The sequence below is a fragment of the Trachemys scripta genome, chromosome 2, assembly GCF_013100865.1.
Source record: "Trachemys scripta elegans isolate TJP31775 chromosome 2, CAS_Tse_1.0, whole genome shotgun sequence".
NCBI lineage: Eukaryota > Metazoa > Chordata > Testudines > Emydidae > Trachemys > Trachemys scripta.
This window is the reverse complement of record NC_048299.1, coordinates 250,243,450-250,258,815: the sequence shown is the minus strand read 5'-3', so window position 1 is coordinate 250,258,815 and position 15,366 is coordinate 250,243,450. Positions and strand designations below refer to the sequence as shown.

The 15,366-nt window shown below is 44.7% G+C and overlaps 1 protein-coding gene across 6 annotated transcripts in view; it reads right to left on the bottom strand.

Annotated features, from left to right (window-relative positions):
* OXR1 (oxidation resistance 1) overlaps positions 1–15,366 on the bottom strand; it is a 509,161-nt gene that overhangs the window by 142,212 nt on the left and 351,583 nt on the right. The gene's annotated exons all lie outside the window — the stretch shown is intronic.

Sequence of the window (15,366 nt, the reverse complement as noted above, 5' to 3'; positions counted from 1 at the left end):
TTTCTAGGAGAGGAAATAATAGGTAAATATAATAAATAATAAGAAATAATAATAAAAACTGACCTCTATTTTGAGTAACTATTTTAATAGATAGTTGTAAATATGGGAATTTGTCCCCCAAGATTATTTCCTCTCCTAGAAAGTCCTTGTTGCTAGTAAGTAAAACCTAGTAACATTACTGGGGGGAGTATGTTATGACTTAATAAGAATTAAGTCAAGACAGTTTAACTGCAGGTTAAGACAATAGTTAAATTTCCCAGAAATTCCTTCAACTGGAATGTTGCAATTTTATTGTAGTGCTTCCTTACCTTAACAACCACATTAAGGCTAGATGTTTGTTTTAATTGTAAAAAACAAACAAACAATCGACATCACAGCATATTAAAGGCTTTTTGAAGACAAGCTGCAAAAATTGCTCAGTGTTCAAGCAAACTGAAAGCTAGGTGCAGGACTGTGGAGTACAACATTCTCTCCCTGACAGCCAAACATTTTGTTTCAAAAAGTTTGAAGAAAGCAACTCTCTCCTCCCTCCTTGAGCTCTAGCAGCTAAAAGACCATAGCTGCTCAGAATACTCCCAGCTCACATCAGAAAGGCGCAGAGGGAGCAGTTGAAGTCAATGCCCTACCTTACTCTCTATAGCAACAAGGTTGATTTAAATCTAAGTGTTTCAAAGATAGATGATGCAGCTCATGGAACACAAGTTTTAATGCAGTCTACCTCGAGGGCAACAGGCTGGACACCACTGTTTTAGAAGTACACCACAGTTTCCTCCATCCCCCCGTAAATCGTTGGAACAGAAAGAGCAGTCAAATCCCATGTTAGCAGCCTGTACCTTGTCACCCATGCTACAAATGCATACAGCGCCAACACATTTCTCCAAATGCAAATGCTGAAGTACTTCATGCTCTGCAAACAAATCTGACCACATGAGTGGCTGAACAATTCAAAATAATTTTCTGTAAGATGCTGCCTCACGAGGTTAATTTTTACTTAACTGTTCCTTTTTTACTGAAAGGGAAGAAAGTAATTTTATGAAAGTATTCATTTACATCATCAAGAAATAAAGAGAAGTATTTTAAGAGAATGTCTTGCTCATCACCATGAAAGACAGAGACTCTGCTTTACAGTTTTCAAATTCAGAGTTTTCTTTTTGTATGATTGTAAGTGCAAGTGGCAATCCACTTTAAGAGCCTATTTTTCACCAATTGTCCTGAGATGTTGGATTGCATCTCTAACATTCCACTTGCACATATAAAGAGACATTCCCAGCAGAATCCAAACCGGAAGAGCCACAGGGTATCACATATGTGTAGAACAGAACACCATAGTACAGTCATCATGCAGATATGAGAAGTGATCTTTACTTTAGTGTCCTTAGGAATAGAAATAGGAACAAAATGTCAGATGAACAAGTGTACTATATTGGGAAAATCACGGAATGAACCTCTGACACACAATTTTAGGTTACTTTGTCTTTTTGTTGAATGAAGGAATTTGGGGGTAGGAGGGAAGAAAGACAAACATGGCTTTCAGCCACCTTTGTACTTCTTATATACCCATTAGGGAGCTGCGACAGCCCTTAGGATCAGTATGGAATAGCGTAAGGGGGGCCTTAGCAGAGGCCAAGACTATAGCGGGGTTTAAAAAAGTAGTAGATAAGTTCATGGAGGATAGGTCCATCAATAGCTATTAGCCAGGATGGGCAGGGATGGTGTACCTAGCCTCTATTTGCCAGAAGCTGGGAATGGGTGATGGGATGGAACACTTGATGATTACCGGTTCTGTTTATTCCCTCAGAAGCACCTGGAAGTGGCTACTGCCAGAAGACAGGATAATGGGCTAGATGGACCTTTGGTCTGACCCAGTATGCCGTTCTTATGTTGTTACCATAAAATAACTGAATGAGCAATACAATGGCAGACTTAATTCAACGTTAAGAAAGGCAGAGTAATAAACATTGGAATGAAGATCTGAACTACTTGTACAGTTTACAAGGTCATAAATCAATTAGCAACTCAGAAAAGGGGTCTTGGCATCACTGTAAACAGCTCAGTTAAGACCTGTGTTCCCTCTAAGCTGCGTGGTTGAGGGCTGCACAGGAGAGATTCAAGTGCCACGCACTTGATTGGCAGGCATCCAGCAGTGTGTGTTTAGGTGCCCTCCTCCCCGCTGCTTTGCAGACACGTTAGTCCTGCAGCTGCTTCTGGGACCCTTCTGCTAGCTGTGCAGAGTGTGTCAGGGTATCCCCCTTCCCTCACCCCTGTATCTCATCTCCACAGAGCAGGGGAGAAGGGACAGCCTGGCTCAGAACTCAGAGCAGGAGAGAGCTGCTGCCGTCTGAGTTCTGAACCAGCCTCCGGGGGAGGGGGGGTGAGTGAGTGCCTGCCGGCCTTTCTTAAAGAGAAAACGCACAGTCTGAGACTTCCCCAGCAGCCAACTCACATAATCTCTGTCTCTCTCACTCTCCCTCCCCCGCCCCCCCATGTGCCCCATCTCCACAGAGCAGAGGAAGGGAGACAGTGCTCAGGGCTGAGCAGGAGAGCTTTCAGTGAGTGCCTTAAAGAGACAGCACACGGTGTCTTTCAGAAACTTCCCCAGCAGCCAGCACACACACAGTCTCTGCGTCACACTCACCTCCTAACACATACTTGTATTATTATTGTTGTTACTTCGTACTTGTTACTTGGTACTTCCTGCAATGCACATATACTCTCTGTCATTTAATTCTTTCAAAGTGTGTTGTTTTTTTTTTGATTGGTCTATGCATTTCCTAACTTATTTCTCTTACACTTAAATTTAATTCTTTGAGTAGTGAGTTCTAAAATGCCTAATCTGTCGTGGCTGGAGTAATTATCCCTATAGTAACTTTAAAATATATATATATTGTATCTAGGTTTTTTGTTTCTACTGGTGGTGCACATCCACACATACCTCAGTACATATAGCAAAATTTATTCCACACATGGATGGAAAAAATTAGAGGGAATATTGGGTAAATCCTCTATGCAACATGAAGTTGGGGGGCAGGGGGGAAGCAAACAAGATGCTGGGATGCAAAAGGAACAGGAAGAAGAAAATATTCTAACACCACTGTCTGAATCAATGGCATGGCCTCAACTGGAATACTGTGTGTAGTACCATTTCCCTCACCTCAAGAGAATGAATGCAGAATTAGAGGTGGTTCAGAGAAGGCTTTTGAAAATGATCAAGGGCATAGAAAAACTCACATGAAATTGGAAAGACTGGGATTATTAACCCTAGAAAGTTGGTGAATAAAAACAGTAGTTAAATTTTCCAGAAATTGCACCAACCACAATATTGCAGTTTTATTGTATTACTTCCTTGCTTTAATCCAAACAAACAAACCTTGTGGTTTTTTTTTAAATCATTAATAAATCTCAATATCGTAGCATATTAAAAATGGCTTTTTGAAGACCGTTACAAATTTTGCTATGGGGAGATGAAATTAAGCAAGGGCCTGCAAACATTCCATCATCACTTCCTGGTCCATGGTATCACAGGAAAGTGACAGATCAAACACCTGAATTGGATTCCTGACTTTTCATCCAACAGCATATCCACCACACAAGTTCAGTCTGCAGGACACACCCAGTTTGGAATCTCTAGTTGACAAAGGTCAACATAGATGGTGGGTAAACATGCCATTGGGCCCCTCCTCCTCTACCCAAAGCCCCTCCCCTTCTGCCCTCCCACGGGTCCCCAGCCCCAGATTGCCAGGCAAGCGGCATGGCTGGAATGCTCCCGGTCCCAGTGCTGGGCAGGCAGCGTGGCTAAAGTGCCCCCAGCCCCGGAGCACCCCCGGCCCCAGAGCACTGGGTGGGTGGTGCGGTCCCAGCGCTGGGCGAATGGAGGGGTGGTGTGGCATGGGCTCAGCCCCAGCACCCTCAACCCTAGGGCTTGTGTGCACACGGTCCAGCCTGCCTGCCCCAACCTTTTGGCCACGGAACAGCAGAAAGGGATCTGGAAGGAAGCGGGGCAGGGCTTCAGGGCGGAGTGTGGGTGGGAACATGCAGGTTGTTTGGGGAGGCACAGCTTTCCCCAGCCTATGCTACCAACCACCCATGAAGGTCAAGGAAACTGGAGGCATCCAGATACTATGAAAGTTGCCTTACTACAATCTCTTTGATAATCCTAACTTAATAGAAGATTAGAAACTGGTTGATAGTTGACCATATTATCCAGTGACAACTTTCTGATGAACTCATGCTTCCTTTGAAGCAGTGTGTCTCTACCTTTTTTGTGCTGACTTTAAAAAAAAAAAAAATTGTGACTCTCCCGCTACTAAAACTTGGGGGGGGGGGGGGAGAAAAAAAAAAAAAAAAGAGAGACCCCGCCCACCGTAAGTATCATTAAGTAAATTATGACTAATACTCAGGGCCAGCTTTAGGAGGTGACCAACAGGGCAACTGATTGGGTCCCCACGCCAAGGATATCCTGCAAAGCTAAGTTATATGATTTAGCCACACTGTGGCTGAAATTGTTCATGAACCCCCCCCCCTCTTCTGGCCTTCAAACAACCCGCCAACCTCATCATCAGCAAGTTCCTCACATACCAGGACACCACCTCAAAGCAGCAGCAGACCCTGCCAGAAGAACAGATGCAAAACCTGCAGACATCTCTCTACTATTACAATGATCAACACACCTTTTAAGATCCATGGATCCTATACATGCCTATCACAACATGTGGTATACCTCACTCAATGCACTAAATGCCCCAACAACAACTTTGTGGGTGAAACCAGACAGTCACTATGCTCTCGAATGAACTCATACAGGAAAATGATAAAAGACCACACCACCAGTTCACCAGTGGGTAAACATTTTTCACAAAGCAAGCACTCCATATCTGACCTTTCGGTCCTCAGCCCCAAAGTAAACCTGTACAACACTTTCAAAAGATGAACCTGGAAGTTTAAATTCATAACTCTGCTAGACACTAAAAATTATGGATGGAACAGAGACACTGGATTTATGGCTTATTACAACAATCTGTAAGCCACTAACCCCCTCTTTTTGTCCTCTGACTGTAGAAATGTTAATGGGCCACTCTACCTTGAATGGTCCCTTACAATATGCACTAACTAAACAATCTGTTTCATCTTGCATTTTGCTGTGATGCTGAAAGTACCTTTCCCAGACCAGAAGAGCAGCTCTGTATGTCTTGAAAGCTTGTCTCTCTCACCAACAGATGTTGGTTCAATAAAAGATATTACCTCACTCACCTTGTCACTCTAATATCCTGGGACCAACATAGCTACAACTACAATGTCACCAGAAGATGTCAGTTCTGAGACTAGATTGTTATTATAAATAGCTGTTTCAGTAATAAAAATATAAGTGTTAAAAGTTAGGAAGGTTGCTGTTGTAGAGGAGATGGAAAAAGCAGACAAACTGGGGATGCAAAATTGACTGGCTGCATAGTACAATGGTAAGGATAGTAAGCATAACAAATAGTTACATAAATTCTAGGACACTATACCTACACTACTCACAACAACATTCAAGTTTAGCAATGAACAAAATGCCATGGATAAGCATGGAAGTTTTCTCCACACAACTTTATTAAGCTAAAGCACTAGTTCTAAGCCTCCCTTAACTTGGCCACTCCTACAAAGTGTTAACATACCTCTCTGAACTTAAGTTTGGGGGGGAAATGGTAGTAGGGAAGATGTGAAAAAAATTTGAAAAATATTTTCACTTCTAGACATGTGTTATTTTCTCCCCTCCTTTACCACTGTGTCTAGTTTCCATACTTTGAACCTATGTTAGTGTGACTATAACAAATACAGTCTGTCACTTGGATGCAGATAGAAGAATCTTACCTTTTATACATGTTTTGTTTACTTGAAGCAAAAATGAGTTTCCTACTTCTTTCCCAGAATGAATTCAAGAGGAGCTCTGTTTTTACCATCCCTCAATTTCCTCCCCACCAAACAGCCGGAAAACTAATCCTCTCTCTTGCACACACTTATTTTTTTTTTTTTTTTTTATATACTGTAATCATATAGCATTGGTTGGGTCTTCCGCCTCCGGGGACATATATATCGGTCTAATTCCACTGGAATCAAACTTTATTCTTCACCGTAATAAGTGCTGAACAATTGCTCTAGTTCAACCCTAAACACAAAATTGGGCCTTGCTTTCTCAACATTAATGTATTAATATGTTTTTTTAGTTTATTGTGAAGTTCTACAAATGGACTGGAAAAGTTAATTTTAAATAATACTTGTGTTTTACCGAGGAAAAATTAATTAAAGACTAAAAAGGATGAGACTGAAAGGAGAGAGAATATGAAGCTCCCCTTGTTAAAAATAAGTTAGTTTAACATATCTGAATGGTCACAAAAACAGCAATGAGGAGTTGCCCTTGTTTAATGTTTGTCTAAGCCAGTGGCTCTCAACCTTTCCAGACTACTGTACCCCTTTCAAGAGTCGGAGTACGCAAGACAAATCAAAGTTTCACTTCACTGAATAACTACTTACTTACAAAGTCAGACAAAGATACAAAAAAGTGTCACAGCACACTATTACTGAAAAATTGCTCTCTCATTTTTACCATACAATTATAAAATAAATAAATTGGAATATAAATATTATACTTACATGTCAGTGTATAGCAAATAGTGCAGTATGAACAAGTCATTGGCTGTATGAATTTTTGCTTTGTACTGACATCACAAGTGCTTTTTATGTAGCCTGTTGTAAAACTAGGAAAATAACTAGATGAGTTGATGTACCCCTGGAAGACCTCTGCATATCTCCAGGGGTATGCATACCCCTGGCTGAGAACCACTGGTCTAGGCCATAATTAATTTTTATTACCTTTAAAGTTAATCTAAAGAGAGAAAAAAACACCCAAGTCTTTTTTCAAAAAATGTTTTAGTAAACCACTACTTAACATGAAGCAACTTGCTGTCATTTGCTTATTGATAAAACAGAGGAGGCATAGATAGTTACAGTTTTACTAGATTAGTTCCACTCAGCAGCAATTAGATGTGTGTAATCTATTACACAAAACCAAAAAAAATATTAAAGTTAGAATCATTTTAACCCGCATTATGAACTCTGGAACAGTGTTTTTTCTGAGAGCGTGGACCCCTACTCAATGGAGTGACTGTCTCAGACTGTCTCCCCTCTATTTGCAATCTTGTAACATCTTTGTACTAACTACAGCAATATACATTTTCAGTTGTCTTTTCATGCTCTTACAGCTGGAAGCAAAGAGACAGTATCAACAGACCAGCCAATTCTCTGGAAACCAGCTGTGGTCCACAGACTACTGCTTGCGAGCCACTTCTCAGGACAGTTAGCCTTTCAAAAAGAGAAGTGTAAGATTAGGCTCTTCGTCATATATGAGAACCTAATTAAATGGTCTGATTTTCAAAAGGGCTTTCATGGTTTTGTGACCATTTTAGAAATAAAGGTTATTTTTATAGCTTTAGACCAGTGGTCTCCAACTTTTTTACTCACAAGATCACTTCTTCAATTTAAATGCAACCCAGGATATACCCCGTCCCTTCCCAGAGGCCTCGCCCCTTCCCTGAAGCCTAGCCCCGCTCACTCCATTCCCCCCCTCATTCTGTCACTCACTCTCCTACACCCTCACTCACTTTCACCAGGCTGGGGTGGGTGGTTGGGGTTCAGGAGGCGGTGTGGGCTCTGGGCTGGGGGGTTTAGAGCAGAGGTTGGCAACCTTTCAGAAGTGCTGTGCTGAGTCTTCATTTATTCACTCTGATTTAAGGTTTCGCGTGGCAGAAATACATTTTAACGTTTTTAGAAGATCTCTTTCTAGAAGTCTATAATATATAACTAAACTATGTTGTATGTAAAGTAAATAAGGTTTTTAAAATATTTAAGAAGCTTCATTTAAAATTAAATGAAAATGCAGAGCCCCCCAGACCGGTGGCCAGGACCTGGGCAGTGAGAGTGCCACTGAAAATCAGCTTGCGTGCCGCCTTTGGGTTGCCTACCCCTGGCTTAGAGTGTGGGAGGGGGCTCTGGGCTGAGCCTGGGACAGGGGTTTGGGGTGCAGGAGGGGGTGAGGGGTGCAAGGTTTGGGAGAGAGTTTGAGTGCAGGAGGGGGCTCCAGGCTGGGGCAGAGTGTTGGGGTGTAGGAGGCGGCTCAGGACTGGGGGTCGGGGTGTGGGCTCCCGCTGGGCGGCACTTACCTCGTGCAGCTCCCGGGTGGCGCAGTGGGCGTAGGGCAGGCTCCCTGCCTGCCCTGGCCCCACACCACTCCCGGAAGGGGCCAATACACCCCTGCTGGCCCCTGGGCGGGGGCTGAGGGGGGGGACATGTGGCTCTGCACGCTGCCCCTCTCTACAGGCACCGCCTCCGCAGCTCCCATTGGCTGCAGTTCCCCATTCCTAGCCAATGGGAGCTGCTGGGGTGGTGCTTGCACGCAGGAGCAGTGCATGGAGACACACACACACACACCCACCTACCCACCCACCCCAGAGCCGCGGGGGCATTCTGGCCGCTTCCAGGAGCGGCATGGGGCCACGGCAGTCAGGGAGTCTGCCTTAGAGGCAGCCCTGCTACACCACCGGACTTTTTAGCAGCCAGAGATCGCGACTGACTTGCAGAGTCTCCAGGATCGACCAGCCGATCACGATCTATGGGTTGGTGACCACTGCTTTAGACACTTTGGAGTTTATTAACTTTAATTCCCATCTTTGACAGAGTTCAAGAAAGACTACAGACAAAACTAGCAGAGTATATTTAGGTTTTAATTGTCTGAATAGGAGCTTTATAAAATTTAGATCAGTATCTAGCTGGTATTTCTAAACTAGAGAACATGCATTGAGTTTAGTGATCAAGTCATATAAAATATATAGGAAAAGGCTAAAAAGTTTCCACATAAAACTTGATTATGCTGCAGATATGGACAGTAACTTACAACCTAATTTTGGAAATATCCTTAAAAAAAGCAGAAAGCGAGGTAATCTTAAAGTTAAGTGTACACTAAATTATTTAAAACACATAGTTAACAAGCTTAACTCCCCATGATTGTCGTCTCTCATGTTTCTGCCCAAGTTAGTGACACAATCTTATAAATGATCATCAACTATCTTCAGGACTGACAGGGAGCCACATACCCTCTCAACATACAGGCCTTTATACAACATTCTAATGTATGTACCACTGTGGCTAGTCAACATGCCAACCACACATCCAGACACCAAGGCTATGTCTGCAGTAGCACTTTTGTCGGTCAGGGATGTGGGGAAAAAAACCCAACCCTGACTGACATAAATTTCACCAACGAAAACATCTGTCTGGACAGCGCTATGTTGGCAGGACATGTTCTCCTACCGACATGCTACCGCTACTCACTGGGGGTGGTTTAATTATGCAATGGGAGAGCTCTCTTCCGTCGGCATAGAGGCTATAGAGGAGACTGTACAACTGTACCACTGTAAGGTGTGTAGTGCAGACATAGCCGAAGTCTCACTGTTCTGACAAGATAACCCCATCTACCTTACATATAAAAACCCTATCCCACACCTATTTGAATCATGGTGTAGTTAAGAAGCCCACAGTATTTACATTCCTCATTTTCTAAACATATTCAGTGTATAAATGCCATTAATTATGTCACCAAAAAAACCCTAAGTTCATGAGCACATATTCCCCTACCCACAAAGTTTCTGATGTTTTAAAAAGTTAATTCTAGTTAGCTTATTCTCAGCATCACCACTCAATCTACTCTACAGATACTGGGGGCAGACTCAATGTAATGAAAACGAACAGACCAAGATCGTAGATATTCTACACAGACAGCAGAAAACAGTGAACACTACATATAGCATATTAACATTTCATAGACCAGTGGTTCTCAAAGCCGGTCCACCGGTTCAGGGAAAGCCCCTGCCTGTCCGGTTTGTTTACCTGCCGTGTCCGCAGGTTCAGCCAATTGCGGCTCCCACTGGCCATGGTTCAGCGCTCCAGGCCAACGGAGGCTGCGGCTAGCGGCGTGGGCCAAGGGATATACTGGCCACCCTTCCTGCAGTCCCTATTGGGTCGATTTCAGCGCTAATCCCCTCACCGGGGAGGAGTACAGAAATCGATTTTAAGAGCCCTTTAAGTTGACAAAAATGGCTTAGTCGTGTAGATGGGTGCAGGGTTAAATCGATCTAACGCTGCTGGAGCTGGAGCCGGTTCGCAAGAACCAGCTGCTAAATTTAGAAGCCGGTGTAGAACCGGTTCCTAAAGGGGCAGGCAGGTGGGCAAACTCCAGTCCGCGGGACCGTCCTGTCTGGCACGCCTGAGCTCCCAGCTGGGGAGGCTAAGGCTCCCCCGGTCTCTTCCCCACTTCTCGCAGAGCTGCCGGAGCCCTGGGGGAAGCAGCAGGCTCCAGCGGCTATTTAAAGGACTGGGGCGGCAGAGGCAGCTGGAGCCCCGGCCCTCTCAATAGCCCTTGGAGCCCCCCCCACCGCTATCCCAGGGCTCTGGGGGCTATTTAAAGGGCTGGGGCTTCCCTGCTTCTACCGCCCCGGTCCTTTAAATAGCCACCGGAGCCCCATCGCCACTACTCCAGGGCTCCGGCGGCTATTTAAAGGGCAGGGGTGGTAGAGGCAGCGGGAGCCCCGGACTTTTTAAGTAGCCCCCAGAGCCCCTCTGCCGCTACCCCAGGGCTCCAGCAGCTGCTGGGAGCCCCAGGCCCTTTAAATTGTCCCCTGGGGAAGCCGGGCCACCCCGGTACGGCGAACCAACTCTTGCCGGTACGCCATACAGGGGCATACCGGCTTACTTTCACCTCTGGGTAAGGTGGTGGGGCTGCAAGCTCCAGCAGCTGCGTGGCATCCTTAGACAGCAGCATGGTAAGGGGGCCAGCCGGGGCTGGGAGGAGGGGTTGGATAAGGGGTAGGGAGAAGCTGGAGGGAGCAGAGGTTATGGGGAGGCGGTCAGGGGACGGGGGGAGTTGGGTAGGCATGGGAGTCCCGGGGGTCTGTCGGGGTGGTGGTGGATGGGCTTGGGGCAGTCAGGGGACAGGAAGAGGGGCGAGTTGGGTAGGGGGTGAGGTCATGGGGGGCAGTTAGAGTGGGGGGTCTTGGGAGGTGGTGGTCAGGGGACAAGGGGGGGGGGGTGGTGGGGTGCGGGGTCTGAGGGGGGCAGGCGGGGGCAGGGCGTGGGGGGGGGGGGGGGGGGGGGGGGGGGGGGGGGGGAAGACAGGCTCGTGGGGTTTGTACTCACCGCGTGGTTCCCTACCGGGTCTTCGGCAGCACTTTGGTGGCGGGTACTTCACTCGCTCCGGGTGAAGGACCTGCTGCCGAAAACCCAGAGTGAGTGAAGACCCCCCTGCCACCGAAGCCACCGAGGACCCGGTAGGGAGCCAGTTCTTAGGATTTTGGGAGCTCATCACTGCCTGAGGGGTTCCGGTTCCCAGTTTGAGAACGCCTGTTCTAGGAAGAAGCAAACTTGCTTTTATTTAGAATGTTTCCTCAGAGTTTTCATGAAACATCAATAGCTTTAAAAATAGTAAGAAACAAAGCGATAATATATGAAAAAAACAACTGTGTTCTGTAACATCAAAGGAAATTCAGTAATAAACCAGCTACGTCAAAGAGATTAGTAGTTCTGGCAAAGCCATGTATTCATCTCTCAGTCACTATCTCTAGTACTCTTGTACTTTTATCCTCCATCAAACTTTTTAGACTAAGGAGATATTTTGTCTGTATTTCAGTGAGCTGACTACTGACAACATAGACTGTTTAAACTAGTGTGCTTTCTGACATGCAGTGAATTCGGCATCCTAACTCTGTCCTCCACATTTAGAAATACAATAGACTGTTCAGCATATAAATATGTAGGTATATGTTCAGAAGCAAAAATATACTACAGTAAGATTATTTTCTACAGAAATCTATTTCTCACCATTAGGGCAGCCTCAAATATGACAGCAAGGTGGCCAAAGGACTAAATTTAAGGTATAAAACCTGGAAATATTTGCCTGCCTCCCTGAACCAGAAAACATACACTGCATAATAGCTATGCATCTCAGGATGTCAAATAGCAAAATACTAACATGGAAGCACGATATCTCCAATGTTACATGCTTATAACTTTAAGATACCAAAATATGTTATTTAAAATTTAAGTATATTAAGTTCATGAAATCTACAAGTTTCTACTTGAGTTCTGAGATTAGTGTTTCTGAATTTCACAGAAGAATAATTTTTCCATACTTATCTTAACAAAAGTTTGTTCATACGTTTGAAAAGTATTTTAAATAACCACACACACCCCACATTTGGACGGAGACCAAATGTGAAATGGAAGCCCTAAAGGAGTCTGAGATAGTTAGAAGTGAACTGGAGAGATTGGAGGGCAGATTAGACATGGGCCTGAACCAAGACCCTGGATGCACACACAACTGAAATTTGGAGCAGCTGGGCCCAGATTTTTAAAAACATTTAGACATTGCTACCATCAGTGTTGTCATGCCTAACTGATTTAGGGACATAAATCTCATTTTCAAAAGTAATTTAGGAGTCAAAATCCCATTGACAGTGTATCCCTTTTGAAAATGAGATTCCCATCCTCAATCAGTTAAGCACTGCAACACCGAGCATAGCAACACCTAAATATCTTTTTTAAAAAGGGCTGAGCCTTAGGCTTCAATAGCAGGCCATAACTTTGCAACTGAGTGCCCATATCCAACTAGAATGGAAGTTGGAATTCAATTTTAACTGTTGTAGTTACTATTATATGAAACAATATGGCATGATCTAAGACTGTTAGTTAAAAGTTGCCAGAAGAGAACCTGTTTCTTCCTACAATCTATTGACTTTTTGTTTAGAAGATTCCATTGGATAACGAGAACAGAGCAACCACTGCAGCATGTTGTGCATAGGTTGGGCAATGCTGTTCCCCAACCTAGGCACATTGAAGCGTGCAGAACTCCTCCCCCATATTAAGAACCATCCATCCCTCATTGCTGAGCAGCACCCCTACCTCCACAAGCCAGTCTTAACAGTTACACACCAAAAATTTTCCAGGATAAGCATCTGTACCTTGACACACAAAACAGTCAATATGATTCAGGCTGATTTTGCTGAAGTGTCAGAGGCACTGCCAGAACAGAAAACTATAAAATATTTAAGATTCACTGGTTGAGTTCTCCTCCACCCCCATTTTGCACAATAAGGCTATGTCTACACTACAACTTATGTTGACATAACTTACGTTGCTTAGGGGTGGGAATAAATCACCCCCGAGCAACACAAGTTACACTGACATTAGCGCTGGAGTGAGTAGTTAAGCCAACAGGAGAGCTCTCTCCCACTGGCTTAGAGTAGCTACATTAGAGATCTTACAGCAGCGCAGCTGTAAAATCCCTCTCCTTGCAAGTGGTGAATAAGAGGTTTGGGGTGCATTATTGGAATGGATTGTTAATATTCCTTTGTAAGGGCAAAATGTCAGCAGACTTTCAATAGATTGTTAAGAAGGTATCAAAAGAAGGTATCTTTGGGTATTAACCTTTGGGCATTTGGGTATAAATCTACTCATCTGAAGCTTTCCTTTTGGGGGGGAGAGGAGGTTAAGAAAGTGATATTGTAGCAGCTCTAGCTCCAGATATATCTTGATCTCATAGGTATCAATCCCTATCAGTCTTCCTCTGAGCATGAGTTTCATAAGGAAACTGTATAGCTGTCTAATTCTGAAAATAGTCAAGAAAAACAACCATGCTGGTTTTGTTACCTTTATCAGCAGCCTTTGTTATTGTTGACCACAAAGTGTTGGCTGTACTTGCCTGAAAAACCTCACAGGAGAAAATACAAGGGGCCTTTTGAGGCTTTACACCTTCCTCTTAACAAGAGAGCTTGGAAAGTTTCTCTAATACCAACAACTGAGGCAAATATGCATATCATACTCTCAAAACAAGGAACCCCAAAAATCATATTCCTGAAATGTAAAGGAACAGGATTATCGTATAATGTTAATTGTGGATAGCATAGTGTCAATCACCTTGTTTAAAACAAAAACTTCTGAAAGCCAGGCTAAGGTAAATGTCCACATAAGCTTAACTCTGCCTTCTTTGAGCCATGCACCTATATGCCCATAATACACACACTCCCAACTCTGCCTTTCAACCATAATAAGCAGACACTACTAGCACTTTCCCTACACTTAAAATTGAGCCCACTCCCCCAACAGAATACCACACTTGTAAAATTTAATATCACTTCATAACCTTTTACAAACCCTTCACACTCACACACCTAACCCTATACTTTCACCTACCCAACAGTACAACCACAAACTAGTCTCACATCCCATCTCATTATTGATAATCCCAAGCCAAGAAGACCCTAGTGTCCTGCTACAACCTATACAATTCTCTATTGAAATGATGCAGACCAGAACCTCAAGGTGTGTGTGTGTGTGTGTGTGTGTGTGTATATATATATATATACACACACACACACACACACACACCTTTCCTTTGAGAACACTCATGGGGGTGGCAGAGACTCAGCCCCAGATCTCTTCATATCACAATCAAAACTCTTTCAAACTGCTCCAACTTAGTCCTCTTCCATTCAATATAGCACACCTAATGCAAATGCAGCTGATGTATGCACATAATTCCCAGTGGCTATTGCCAGTCCGGGGGGGGCGGAGTGGGAGGGAAGGTCAGAGTTAAGGCTGCCTCCCTGTTTACCTTACCTCTGTATTTCCTGGTTTTCAGAAGTTTGTGTTTTGCTGAACTCAGCATTCTGGAAAGGCACAAACTATCACCAGACAACCTTAACTCTGTATTTACTTTCCTTTTATATATTTACTATCTACTGTACACAGACCAGCTGGGTGCTGCAGTCTGTGTCTCACCCCCAACCCACAAAGGGAGGGCAGAGGATGCCCACAAACTGACTCCCTGCTCTAATCCATCTGCCCTGACACAGGGTGTATGTAGGGCCTCCTCCCTTACCCAGCCAATACCCCCATCTCCCTTGGGGTATATTAATGCCACCTTCTTCACCACAACCCCATCCCAACACCCCACACACAGCCTCTCCTGCACATTTTATATTCCTCGCACATACATAATACCCCCGTCTTTACTGCTCTTACAGCCCCCCTCCCCTTTCACTGCACCCCCCCCCACGGGACATAGCCCCCCTCCCCCTTCACTGCACCCCCCCCCACGGGACATAGCCCCCCTCCCCCTTCACTGCACCCCCCCCCACGGGACATAGCCCCCCTCCCCCTTCACTGCACCCCCCCCCACGGGACATAGCCCCCCTCCCCCTTCACTGCACCCCCCCCCACGGGACATAGCCCCCCTCCCCCTTCACTGCACCCCCCCCCCACGGGACATAGCCCCCCTCCCCCTTC